Here is a 13,527-nt window from a genome sequence, read left to right on the forward strand (position 1 = left end):
GAAACAAGATCAGTGTGGTATAAGTTTGACGTCTGGTCTGAGCTCTTGTCATTGATGTAATTGAGTCTTGCTGAACACACGCAGTGCGATCCCAAGAGGAAGAAATCCAAACATAGAATGATGACTGACAGCTCCTGTCTCATCTCAGTGATGTGACAGCCCTTCACTCATGAGCATACTCGTCAAGAGCAGTCAAGGGGTTAAGAAAAAAAAGTCAGTGTCATGTGGTTTTTGACTCACTTGTGTAAACAAAGTGAGTCTATGTTTTAACCCGGTGTTCGGTTGTCTCTGTGTGTGTGTGTGTGTGTGTGTGTGTGTCCGTGGTAAACTTTAACATTGACATTTTCTCTGCAAATACTTTGTCAGTTGACACCAAATTAGGCATAAAAATAGGAAAAATTCAGTTCTTTCCAGTCATCTTGTTTAAAACAATATTGCACCTCTGGGATGGGCACACACACAAAAAAGAATGAAGCCTAATTATATGCAAACTGCATTTACTGTTATATTTATATTTTTTGTATTCTCTAAACTTGGCACTTTGATCTGATATTCTGACCCAACAACAAGAGCAGTCATTATTATCATTTTTTGTTCAAACAGGAACTTCTTTTGCTAAGCATGGAAGTTTTATTTATTTTGCAAACATTTTGGTGCAGATAGTAAAAAAGGGAAATTACTCTGTAATTAATGCTAGGGGACTTAATTTGCTTTAAACTGATCTTTCTCATCTTAAACATTACATTTTGAAATTATACTCAATACATAAAAAGCTTGTGTGTTTTACTCTCAGTCACAAGTGAGTCTTGAAGGCCTTGCCTCTCTCGTTATCAGTGTGATCAACCTGTGTGTTTTATCCAGGTAAGGCGACGAGATTCCCCCCCTGTGCCCGCAGCCAGAACACGGACTGAACCTCAGCCGGTAATTTTTTGCATTGATTAACGTGGATGCTTATGTTTGATAGTCCATCGTGTCTGACTATGACCATCAGAGCAGCAGAGGAGGCGACTGCTGTCTCGACTATCAGGGCTAGAATTTGATTATAGTGGAGAGCGTCATGTCCAAGTTGCATCCCCACTCTCTCAGCCAAGAGGTTTTTAAGACAGTCAGCGTTGGGATAATTCCCAAAGGCCAACAAGCCCCCAAGGCTGCAGCACTAAGAGCCAGTGCAATCTTCATTATTATGCACTCTTGTGGACATGTGCACAAGTTCACTGACTGCAATACATTTTTAATTTTGATTATTTCAGTTATCATTCATTTCATTGTATTTTAATGTCTTTGCTTATTTGCTTATTTTCTTTTCTTTTATTTCTTTTTACTGTCACTGCCAGACCAGTATGTTAGGTTTACTTTAGGTCAGGCATCTGCTTAATTAAAATTTTTTTTTTTTTAAAGCAGATGTAGTGTATCATCTAAGAATCAGTCCACAATCTTTGACATCATCTTGAAATTGAAACTGATTTCCTGTCTTTTTCATGACAAGCAGTTGTTCCTGCCTTTGCTCTGCCACGAAGTATATGCACCATACTTTCCAGACCATGGAGAATGTGGAAGTAGGCTGATTCGCGAGACTGATTCTGAGCAGTTGAAGCACTGGTGCGATTGGCCAGTGAAACAGTTCACTTTGACCTTGACCTCAGAGTAATGTATTTCGTGATCAGTCTAACACTTGAGCTTTGTGACATTGATTTTCTGAGATTTTGCCTCAGCTCATATATGTGAATAACAAGCCATGTGCTTGCGACTTAATGTTTGCATTTTAAACAGGTTTCTGATTTGCAAATGAGGTTAAAAATTGAAGTAGTGGTAAGAGTTCATAATTTTGTTTGTTGTTGTTTTGTTTTGTAATTGATTTGTTCTTGTTTCATCTGTCTTTTTGTTGTTGTTGTTTTTTTTGTTTGTTTTTTCAAATTGGTATCCCTGTGTTTCAGTCTACTTCACGAGATGATCCTCCTCCACCTGCCAGAGCTCAAAGTAAGTTTTGTTTGTTTTATTTTGTTTTCAGTGTAATAATAGATAAAAATAATAATGCGAATTTACATGTCACCTATTCACCACATAGGGCTGTAGGCACTTTACAAAAATAAGGTAGATATAATCTCACACATGTGCACACAGATTCTTGCAACACACACACACACACACACACACACACACACACACACACACACACACACACACATTCACACTCACACACAAAACACAAAGAAAAACATCATAATCGAGCTAAAATTTGCAAAGAAAATTTCTTCAAACACCCTGCAAAGCAGTTGCCATTTGCAGACAAAAGTTTTTTTGCATTCCCTTCACTAACCTGACTGTTGATTAAACATGTGACCCGCGTCGAAAAACTGGAGCCAGGACTGCAAGGCTTAATACTGAGTTTTTGATAGAGTATAAAGATATAACTGATTCAAGCATCCTGCAAGGCAGTTGCCCTTTGCAGACAAAAGTTTTTTGCAGTCAAGTCACCAACCTGACCATTGATTAAACACGTGAACCGTGGCTAAAAACTGCAGCCAGGATTGACTGCAAGGCTTAATCTCAGGTTATTATTAATGGAGTATAGATATTTCTACATGAGTGTGTGTGTATGTATGGTGATGCTACAGCATGAAGTGATGGGTTGCCAGGCGCTGATGTGCTGAACCAGTTGGCGGCCATGAGGAAACAGCTGCAGAACGAACGCCAGCGTGTGGAAACCATGCTGGAGAATGAACGAGTGAGTAACGGGGGCAGAAAGCTTTGTGTATGTTGGAGAGTTAAAGATTGAGTAATAGGGGCAGAAAGCTTTGTGTATGCTGGAGAGTGAAAGAGTGAGCAATGGGGGCAGAAAGTTTTCTGTGTGTTGGAGAGTGAAAGATTGAGTAAAGGGGGCAGAAAGCTTTGTGTGTGCTGGAGAGTGAAAGAGTGAGCAACGGGGGCAGAAAGCTTTGTGTATGCTGGAGAGTGAAAGAGTGAGTAATGGGGGCAGAAAGCTTTGTGTATGCTGGAGAGTGAAAGAGTGAGTAATAGGGGCAGAAAGCTTTGTGTGTGCTAGAGAGTGAAAGAGTGAGTAATAGGGGCAGAAAGCTTTGTGTATGCTGGAGAGTGAAAGAGTGAGTAATGGGGGCAGAAAGCTTTGTGTATGCTGGAGAGTGAAAGGTTGAGTAATAGGGGCAGAAAGCTTTGTGTATGCTGGAGAGTGAAAGAGTGAGTAACGGGGGCAGAAAGCTTTGTGTATGCTGGAGAGTGAAAGAGTGAGTAACGGGGGCAGAAAGCTTTGTGTGTGTTGGAGAGTGAAAGAGTGAGCAACGGGGGCAGAAAGCTTTGTGTATGCTGGAGAGTGAAAGGTTGAGTAATGGGGGCAGAAAGCTTTGTGTATGCTGGAGAGTGAAAGGTTGAGTAATGGGGGCAGAAAGCTTTGTGTATGCTGGAGAGTGAAAGAGTGAGTAACGGGGGCAGAAAGCTTTGTGTATGCTGGAGAGTGAAAGAGTGAATAACGGGGGCAGAAAGCTTTGTGTGTGTTGGAGAGTGAAAGAGTGAGCAACGGGGGCAGAAAGCTTTGTGTGTGCTGGAGAGTGAAAGATTGAGTAATGGGGGCAGAAAGCTTTGTGTGTGCTAGAGAGTGAAAGAGTGAGTAATGGGGTCAGAAAGCTTTGTGTATGCTAGAGAGTGAAAGAGTGAGTAATGGGGGCAGAAAGCTTTGTGTATGCTGGAGAGTGAAAGAGTGAGCAACGGGGGCAGAAAGCTTTGTGTATGCTGGAGAGTGAAAGAGTGAGTAATGGGGGCAGAAAGCTTTGTGTATGCTGGAGAGTGAAAGAGTGAGCAACGGGGGCAGAAAGCTTTGTGTATGCTAGAGAGTGAAAGAGTGAGTAATGGGGGCAGAAAGCTTTGTGTATGCTAGAGAGTGAAAGAGTGAGTAATGGGGGCAGAAAGCTTTGTGTATGCTGGAGAGTGAAAGAGTGAGTAATGACAGAAGGCTTTATCTGTACACCATGTACACCATTTGTCATGTATGTGTATTTGTATTTCTTTTTATCACAACAGATTTCTCTGTGTGAAATTCGGGCTGCTGTCCCCAGGGAGAGCGCGTTGCTACACTACAGCGCCACCCATTTTTTTGTATTTTTTTCCTGTGTGCAGTTTTATTTGTTTTTCCTATTGTTGTACATCAACGCTGATTAAGAAGGAAGGGGGGAAAATAAATTACCTCTTTGCAGGAAAGGGGATGAGTCAGACAACAGGAAATGGGAAAACAAAAACGTGAAAGATTTGTTGTTCTTTTTAAACAGTAAAGAAATGAGTCAGAAAACAGGAAACAGAAACATTATAGGGGGAAAGAACAAAAAACAGACAGATAGATTGATAGATTGATCGATTGATTGATAGATAGATAGATGTGATTGATTGATAGATAGATAGATGGACAGGTAGGTAGGTAGGTAGGTAGGTAGGTAGGTAGGTAGATAGATAGACAGACGGACAGGTAGGTAGATAGATAGATAGATATACTGTATTATTAACAGTCTAGAGATGAGGCAGAAAACAAACACTTTTTTTTTAAAAACAGAAAACATTTGTTTTTTAAACAGTAAAAAGGTGAGTTAGAAAACAGGAAACATAAAACATTCAACAAACGGTGAAAAAAAGAAAAGGAATAAAAAAATTTTTTTTGAAATGCTGATCTCTGTTTCAGAACGATCCTGATGTGTTTGACCCTCGCCTGGTACAGAGACCACCACCAGCCCCAGTGGTGTGAGTGTTTCTTTCTTTTGACTGCTGTACAGATTCTAAGTGATGTACAAACATGGGGTCATTTGCACAACAAGCTGCCTACTTGGATAGAGCCAACTGATGTTCATAATTCATTTCCTTTGTCATTTAATCAGATTTCAGGTATGCACACATACACACTTGGACAGACATGTGACATTTTACATGTATGACTGTTTTGTTCATTTACCCCCCCCCCCCCCCCCCACCCCTCAACCCTATATAGGCAGCCATACTCTGTTTTCAGGGGTGTGCATGCTGGGTATGTTCTTGTTTCCATAGCCCACCAAACGCTGACATGGATTACAGGATCTTTAACCTGCCTATTTCATTTTCTGTGTGCATATACACATGAAGGGATTGGAAAAATCTCACCCTTTACCCACCATGTACCGTTACTAAGGTTCAAACCTGGGACCCTCAGATTTAAAGTCCAATGCTTTAACCACTCAGCTATTGTGCCCGACATGAGTTTGAAGTGCAGTTACTACTTTTTGGGTGCTTCTTGGTGGTGTCGTTGGTTTTGCTGATCAAGAGTAATGACGTCCCAAGAGGAAAAGGTGCAGATTAAGAATGTTGATTGACATCGACATACTGGCTTGTAAGCTCAGTCTCATTTCAAGTGAGGTGACACAGCCCTTTACTGTTCAGCACCTTGTACACAGCAGTCAGGGGGTTAAATGGACAGAAAGTACAGTGGTGACTGAACAAACAGGCATTATAGTCATGTTTGGTGTGTCTTTGATTACATGAAAATGGCAAAAAATCTTTTTTGGAAGTGACACATTTTGTGATGTCTTTTGTTTCTAATCAGACTTCAGTTGTTGGGGTTTTTTTTGTTGTTGCTGTTGTTTTTTGTTGCAATACCCTGTTTAATTTCCATTTCAGTGTTCTAAATTCTGTGACCTATTTGAATGAAATTTTCATGCATTCACAGTGACATGCAGCATATAATCCACCCCTCTGATCACGTGTTATTCAGTTAGGTTTAAAAATGATGCGGTACTGACACTTGTTGACTCAAGCAAGAAAGTGATTTGTTATGTATGTTATGTTTTTGACTCACTTGTGTAAACAAAGTGAGTCTGTGTTTTAACCCGGTGTTCGGTTGTCTGTCTGTGTGTCTGTGTGTCCGTGGTAGACTTTAACATTGACATTTTCTCTGCAAATACTTTGTCATTTGACACCAAATTAGGCATAAAAATAGGAAAAATTCAGTTCTTTCCAGTCACCTTATTTAAAACAATATTGCACCTCTGGTATGGGCACAAAAAAATAAACAATGAAGCCTAATTATATGCAAACTGCATTTACTGTTATATTTATATTTTTTGTATTCTCTAAACTTGGTACTTTGATCTGATATTCTGACCCAACAACAAGAGCAGTCATTATCATTTTTTGTTCAAACAGGAACTTCTTTTGCTAAGCATGGAAGTTTTATTTATTTTGCAAACGTTTTGGTGCAGATAGTAAATTAATGCGAGGGGACTTAATTTGCTTTAAACTGATCTTTCTCATCTTAAACATTACATTTTGAAATTATACTCAATACATAAAAAAGCTTGGATTTTTTTTTTTTTAAGTGTATCACAAGTGAGTCTTGAAAGCCTTGCCTCTCTTTTTTTTTTTTTTTTTTTTTTTTTGTAGTCATTTGTTTTAAACACCTTGTTTCAGGAGACCAGAGATTGACGTGTTTGAGACAGCAAGGAGCCGTAATGCTGCGCCCGTATATCGCACACCTGCCGAACGCCCCAACACACAGGCAGGGAATGACTTCAATTCTTTGAAGTTTAAAGGTCAGTTGTTGTATTTTCTCTGAATAATAGTACGCACACGTTTTTGTTGACTTGTCTTTCTCTTGTTTGTCTTACCTCTTGTTTGTTGGTCTGTTTTTCTGGGTGTTTTTTTTTTGGCAAGCGCCAGGCAGCACACACACACACACACACACACACACACACACACACACTAACACACACACTAACACACCCAAAGGCAGAAAACAGGTGTGCATAATTTCGCACACAGCTCAACACATCTCAAAAGCAAATGTGATCACACCTCCATTTGGGTTTTCTTGCGTGGGTTAAAATACTATCATAATTGCCTAGTTGTTTTTTTTTGTTGTTGTTGTATTGCAGTGTATGTGTGTTTGTGGTTTTGTTATTTTTTAGAACAGTAGTCACACAAAAGCAGTTGACGTGATTTGGTTCGTCTTCCATCTTTATTCTTAACTCTGCGGTTTGTGGATGCACCATGTACAAATGAGTATGAAAAGCATCACTACAACACCCATTGAAAAGCAGTCATAGTTCTCCATTAATGCCTGCATAGTTGTCCATTAATGCCTGCTCATGTTAGAAAAGCAGGGGTGTGGGAGGCGTATGTAATGTCATAATGGATCCTTACAGTTTTCATGTGCAACCTTTAGAGATGAAGGATAAAAGTTGATGCATTTATAACCATGTATCACCAAAAAAATTTATTGTTTGAACATAGGTTTCAGACCTTGGTTTTATTGTGTCATCCAAAGACTAGCATCCAGACCACTGCTCAAGGTTTTGTGAAGGGGGGGGGGGAGTCCCCATGATACAGCAGTGTTGTGTTTTTAGTTTAGCTTTTTGTATCTGCTACTTTGTGTGTGTGTGTGTGTGTGTTTGTGTGTGTAAACATCATCTTTCTGTAGCTTTTGCAGTTCTGTGTGTATTTTTATGTGCATGTGTGTGTGTGTGTATGTGTGTGTGTGTGTGAACTTTCTGTATCTTCCTCTCTCTCTTGTGTGTGTGTGTGTGTGCTTGAACTTTTTGTATCTTCTGATTCTGTGTGTGTGTGTGTGTGTGTGATCTTGTGTGCGTGTGTGTGTGTGTGTGTGTCAGAGGACTCAGACTCCTGTAAGGAGTTCCGGCGACTGTTCCCGGACCAGCCGTCCACAGGGGACAACCTGGAGGCCCAGCAGGCAGCGCTGCTCAGACAGCAGGAAGAGAACCTGCGACGCTTGCGTGACGACAGTAAGTACCCCCCTTTCATTTACCCCCAGGCTGCCTATATGATTAGATAACTCATCAGCACAACCGTGTGCGCTTCGCTGCCGCTGGTTTGTAGTGAGTTTGTTGACAGAAAAATTGGCAGCTTGTATCCCTGGCAGCAAAAGGGTTAGCCATTCATAAGTCCCCTCCTTCCTCCATCATCAACCAATCATGTCCCCTCCATCATCTACCAATCATGTCCCCTCCTTCCTTCATCAACCAATCATAGGTTCCCCCTTCTTTATCAGCCAATCAAAAGTCCCCTCCTTTATCAACCAATTATGTCCCCTCTCCTTCATCAAGACAAGACAAGAACCATCAACCAGTCATAAGCCCCCTCCTTCATCAACCAATCAGTCCATCAATCTCTTTAATGTCTGAAACAGTGCAAAGGTATTTTCCTTCCCGTTCATCAAAAGAAAAATGTCTGACGTGGAAGACGACAAGCCTGGGGCCAACGAGTATAGTTGCACGCCCCCCTTTCATGACTGGATGTTTTTGGGATGGGTAGGGGTTAGGGGTGGGGAGGGAGAGGTGTTTTGTTTAAGCTATTTTTATTCACTCAAGGACAGTACATTGCAGACATTAGCAAGGAAATATTGAGCACAACAAGCAGTGGCGTGTGAAGCATACTCTTGAAGCAGTATTTGCAAAAGTTTGTGGTTCTTCATGTTTTGTTTTGTTTTCACATGTACATATCAGTGCTAAAGCACAAATAAACTTATCAAAATGTCTTCTTTTTTTTAATATATTAAAAATTGTTGATATTTTAATATGCTGTCATTTTCCACTTCACAAGTTATTTTATCATGTAGAAACTTTGTTTAAAAAAACAAAACAACAACAACAACAACAACAACAAAAAAAAAAAAACATTTGCAGATGTGTTCACCGCATAAATGAAACTCCCTTCAATTTCAGTGTTGTTCTCAATTTTGAGATCCAGATCATTTGTTCTGCCCAAAAGCACCCCCTCACTGGCGCTTCTGCATGGGCCAGGTTTGATCTGTTTGAGTGAAGTAGGTTGTGTGAAAAATGTGTCTAGCAGAGATGAAGATTTGTTATAGAAATCAAAATTCACCACAGGTTTCATGAGCGTGGTAGTTGTTCTAATGTTATTTGTTGGTTGTTGTTTGTCAGTCTAACTTTCACCTGTCCTAGATAATGTTTTTGGTGCGGGAAATTTCTGGTCATTATGTTTATTGGTACTGTCATAACAGTGAAGACTAGAGACATGCTGCATTAGTTCTGTTGATCAGGATTATTAAAGGCATGTTGTGTGTTGGGGATCTAGAGCTGTGTGACTATTTTAACGTTGTACCCCATCAGTGCAGCTGCACTGCAGTTTCTGTGGACCAGCCCTGCACCATCTGAATGCACTGTTGAACCCATACTTCATGCATAAAACGCACACAACATCATCAGAGACATGCTCTCTCTTAATGAAAACACAAGTGAACAATGTAGCTGCAAAAGCCAACAAGTGAAAAGCATACAACTGACTGGGAAAGCGAAACTGAATTTTGTCACTGTAGTATGGAAATATCTGTATTCGGTACAATTTGAAGCGGTATTGAGGATCAGTCAATACTTGCAGTAGAAAGTGTTTTGTTTGGTGTGGTCATTTTCCTTTGTACCTTAGATCTCTTTTTTTTTTTTTGTAACTGTGTACTTGTGTTCTTTTTGTTTCACTTTTGCTGACATCCATGAAGGGAGATATAGAGGAAGAGGTACACATGTTTGGTTTCTGTGTGTTACTCTCTGTCTCTTTTTCTTCTCATTATTTGGTGTGATTTCAGTCTATCCCAGTCTTCTTTTCCTTATTGTGTATCTGTTTCCACCTTCCTGGTTGAAAATATCTCTTTTGCCGTGCAGGCTTACGGCTGCTGATGATAATTTGCTATTTGTGACCATTTGTATCTTGTTTCTCCTGCCTATCCTCAAAGTTGCCCTGCTTGATTTTTTAAATATATTTCATTTTATCAACAACGCCATTTTATGGAATATAGGTAAAAAGTGGTAGGTGAAAAAGTCTGCAGTGTAAATAATGTTTGATTTTTAATTTATTATGGTTTACTCTGTTTGCCATATTTTGATATAAATGCTCATCAGAATGATTGCTAAAATTTTGTACTTTCACTCCCTAGCATTTGTTACTATTGTTAATTGCCATTTCTTATCCTTACATGGTTCAAAATAATGCTTTTATTTCATCTTCAGAGTTATCAGGTGTGAGTGTGTATTCATTTTGTGTGCTTATTTCTTAAGATCTGGTTTGTAACTTTGTTCAGATTACAAGGTGTAATTGTAATTGTTGTTACCCACAACTTTTGTACTTCACTTTTCAGTAACTATATAGCCTTCATAATTGTTAAGGTCACCATTTGAATGCATGGCCTGTAAATGATCAGTATTCAGACATCAACTTGAAAATTAGCAAAATTTGTTTAATGTTTCAAACAATTTGATACTTTTTTTCTGATTTTGTGTATTCTTGTGTGCATTCTTATCATTTGTAATCCCTCAGAATTTACTGTGAAAAAAAGAAGAAAGAACATGAAAAATGTTTTTCACATGCCTGCTTTCATGTTTAAGTTGATGAAATTTTTTATTACAATGAAATGAAAGTCAAATGCTGAGTGTAATGAATTCTGGAGGGTTGCAAAAGGAAATCTTTTGGTTTGTTTATCAGATTTTCCTCTGTCTAACACTTGAATCCAGAACTTTTTTTTTTTTTTTTTTTTTTTTTTGCTGTACATACGTATGTGAGTGGCGTGTATTCTCAACAAGTTTTTGCCTTACTGTATGTGCTGACACAGGGCAGAATGACTTGGGCTATCCTAAGACGTCTGCCCGCCTTCCTCCTCCGCCCTCACGTAACCAGTCCCAAACACCAAAGCAGTTGCTCTCCAGCAGTGCCTTCGTAGGTCAGTGACCTGCCATCAGGATGTGCATACATTGTGGTGTCGTCCCGTGCACACCTCGCCAACATTTTGTTGTGTCATTCTTTGTAGCTTGCGTCGCTCTAGCCGCTATGTGAAGAATTAGCTGCTGCGCTTTGTCCATAATTGTGCCATATATTCACTTTAAAATTTTTTTTTTTTTTTTTAAATGTATTTGGATACTGATATTGCTACCTGTTTATCAGAGTCTCTGTTTTTGTCAACTTCCTCTTGAAGTAGAGTTAAATAGCCTGCTGGCAAAAAGCCCTTAGGGTGAAATGGCTTCCTTTGAGATCATGAACCTTTCATGGTGTTTGACCTTGCATTGTGGTATAGCGATCTCTACAGGTCAGCTACAGTCCACATCAGGGCTTATGCACTTATTTGATATGCACATCATTCAAAATTTTGTTTTCTTTTTTTTTTTTTTTTTGTTGTGTTTTGTTTTTTGTCCATTGAATCATCAAATGTCTAGAACTGAGATATTCTGTTGACAACAAATTTCATCAGATTACTGCAAGACACATATCACCATGTTATCTAATACAGTCCCTGGCAGCCGTTTCCTCATGAAGTCAGCACATCCTTTTCTAGCAAATCTTCCTTCTTTTTTTTTCCAATCAAATGGAATCACACCAACATTTTTTTTTTTCTAATTACCTGTCACATATAGTGGTGATGGTAAACATCTGGTTTAAGTGTTATTGATTCACACATGGATGTTATCATTTAAAAGTAGATAAATCAAAGATAGGAGAGGATGGAGCAGTTGTTTGGTGAGCTGGTGAAGAACAGAATCTAAGATAAATATTTGAAATGTATAGAAATTTCTATATTTTAAGGTAGTCATTTCTTTTCTTTTCTTTTCCCTTTTGAATTTCATGTAGAATTAGATGTTTTTGTTACTATAATTTCCAAGACTGGTCAGTGGTTTCTTGTGCTTTTGCTTTTTTAATTGGGCTTGGATGTGTGCATTTGTATCCTGTGTGTAAGAACATTTATTTGTTCCTGCCCTTTCAGCTAATTAATGGTCTCTTTTTCTGTAACAATCACAGATCAGTACTTAAAGATTGTAAATTGTGTGTGTGCGTGTGTGTGTGTGTGTGTGTGTGTAGTAGTAGTAGTTTTAGTAGTAGTAATACTTTTATTCAACATCTTTTCAAATACTGTGATTAAGATGTGTGTGTTTGTGCCTGAGAGAGAGAGAGAGAGAGAGAGAGAGATGTGTGTGCTAGAAACATTTGAAATTAATTATATATTCACTTCATGACATGTCATTGCTGGATCTTGCTTTAATTTGTGAATGATATCATTGGTTGTGCCTGCGTTGTGACCGGTGGCTGGTGAGTACTTTGTAGACACAAAAAGCTGTTGGACTGGGGTGGGGGAGTAACGTATGAACAAAATGTTTGATGTGGTTGGTAATCATTCTGTCCCTGTTTGATGTGTCGATAGTTCACCATTATTCACAGTAATGCTTTCTACATTTACAAAGTGACTTCTTCTTCTTCTGTGTTCGTGGGCTGCAACTCCCACGTTCACTCGTATATACGCGAGTGGGCTTTTACGTGTATGACCGTTTTTAACCCGCCATGTAGGCAGCCATACTCCGCTTTCGGGGGTGTGCATGCTGGGTATGTTCTTGTTTCCATAACCCACCGAACGCTGACATGGATTACAGGATCTTTAACGTGCGTACTTGATCTTCTGCTTGCATATACACACAAAGGGGGTTCAGGCACTGGCAGGTCTGCACATATGTTGACCTAGGAGATCGTAAAAATCTCCACCCTTTGCCCACCAGGCGCCGTCACCGTGATTCGAACCCAGGACCTTCAGATTGAAAGTCCAACGCTTTAACCATTCGGCTATTGCGCCCGTCGACAAAGTGACCATAATCAAAGAAAACTGAAAGAGATGGAGATATACAGAAGGCACATGTTTGTATTAGTGATAGAAATATTTGATTTTAAATGATAAACAGAGAAGAGTCCATGTATATTTAACCCCTTGGCTGCTGAACCTTTGTGAAATCAGATCAGTGTCATGAGTCCTAAGTGCAGGTGCAACTTAATGTGTATCTTCAAATTTTGTGGTTGATCTTGTTTAACAAAAGTAATGCCAACCTTAACGGAAGAAGTCTGCATAAAGAATGACGACTGACATCCTGACCTGTAAGGTCTGTGTTATAGTAGTGGGGGGGACCGCCTTTCAGTGACAAGCATACTCATCAGCAGCAACCAAGGGGTTAAAGAAAAAGAAAGCAGTTGGAGATTTTTTTAGAAGGAAACAGTGCATGTGAGTGTTAGTAATAGAAATATTTTATTCCTTACTAAAACAACAACAGAAGTCCTTGTATGTTTTAATGACCTGAGTTTGTGCTGGCTGGCTTTGTTCTTCTTAAATAAAAAAACAAACAAAACAAAACAAAAACAGTTTATCTTTTTTTTTTCATTGTGCAACACATAACATTTGTAAACTAAACAGAAGAAGAAATTAACATCCATTTTCATTTTGTGAGCATGGGCACTCATTTGTATCCACGGTGCTTCAAGGTAGGGTCTTAATGCTTGGGCTTATGTGCAGGCCAGTTTTTTTTATGTAATATTATATTTATGATGAAGAAGAAGGATGATGATGATGATGATGATGATGACGATGCTGCTGTGGATGTCCGTTTAGGTTTGGGACTACGTGACAAGGCTGTACTGTGAAGTTTTTCTCACTGCTTCTTCTGTTTGGTTTCTTCCGCCTTCAGTTTGGTTTCACAAACCATGGCAATGGGAAAGTCTTTTGAATGA

Source organism: Babylonia areolata, chromosome 3 (genome assembly GCF_041734735.1).
Source record: "Babylonia areolata isolate BAREFJ2019XMU chromosome 3, ASM4173473v1, whole genome shotgun sequence".
Taxonomy (NCBI): Eukaryota; Metazoa; Mollusca; class Gastropoda; order Neogastropoda; family Buccinidae; genus Babylonia; species Babylonia areolata.